The following is a 1,171-nucleotide window of genomic DNA, read 5'->3' on the forward strand; positions in this document are numbered from 1 at the left end:
GGGGGGGGGGGGGATAAATAAAAACGATATAAACATGTAAAAAACAGTAACTAATAAAAATGGCAAAACTTAATCTGTAAAAAACTTTAGTAAATAAAATAAAACAATAAAATAACTAAAAACGGGATAAATAAAACAAACATTAATAAAAAACTATGCTAAAAAATAAAAAATGACAAAAGTCAGTCTGTAAAAACTTAAAACTAATAAAAAAAAACCTAAAACAGAAAAAAAACTCTATAGACGTAAAAAAAAAAACAGTTACTAATAAAAATGACAAACGTTAATTGTAAAAACAAACTGAAATAGAAATTTAACTAACTAATAACTAACAGTAACTAATAAAATTGACAAAAGTCTGTAAAAACTTAAAAATTACTTACTTACTTAATTAACTACAACTGAAATAAAAAGCAGTAACTACTAAAAATGAGAATCTATAGAAAAATGTAAACTTACTAAAATAGCTAAAACTGAAATAGAAATTAATAAAAGCTATAGACATATAAAAACAGTCATTGATTTTAAAAAAATGTAAGTCAATCTGTAAAAAAAAGAAAAACTTAACAAAACAAAAAAACTTACTGAAATAACTAAAACTAAAATAAAAAAAATAAAAACTATTTAGACTTATTATTATTATTTTAAAACATTCACTAATAAAAATTACATTTTACCACATGAAATGTTTTTAAATGAATAAACAAACAAAAAAAATTATACATTTTTCTACATTTGTAAAATTATTTTATAATTTAGTTCACTTATATTGTTTTTCTGCATTTCAATACAAAAATAAAATAAACAACAACAACAAAAACATTACAACAAAAATATCAATTAGAAATATTGCATTTTTCTATTTTCTTTTGTAACAGAAAAAGCCACAAATATTTCTCAACAATAAGATTTTTTTATTATTATTATTATTTTTTTTTAATAAAAACAAAATACAGCTAGTTTAAGTAGTGAGAACTGGGCAAATCTGGACTTGCTGTGAATGAAGCTGGAAGAGTTGATGAATGAATGAATGACGGAATAAATGAATGACTGAATTAATTAATTAATTAATGACTGAATGAACGAATGGCTGAATGAACGAATGGCTGAATGAATGACTGAATTAATTAATGACTGAATGAACGAATGACTGAATGACTGAATTAATTAA

At 21.6% G+C, this 1,171-nt stretch overlaps 1 protein-coding gene across 1 annotated transcript in view; it reads right to left on the reverse strand.

The window, feature by feature from the left end:
* Positions 1–1,171, reverse strand: part of LOC107687137 (sodium channel protein type 2 subunit alpha-like) — a 137,944-nt gene that overhangs the window by 5,498 nt on the left and 131,275 nt on the right. The window lies entirely within an intron of this gene.

The sequence above is a fragment of the Sinocyclocheilus anshuiensis genome, unplaced genomic scaffold (assembly GCF_001515605.1).
Source record: "Sinocyclocheilus anshuiensis isolate Anshui unplaced genomic scaffold, SAMN03320099.WGS_v1.1 scaffold601, whole genome shotgun sequence".
Taxonomy (NCBI): domain Eukaryota; kingdom Metazoa; phylum Chordata; class Actinopteri; order Cypriniformes; family Cyprinidae; genus Sinocyclocheilus; species Sinocyclocheilus anshuiensis.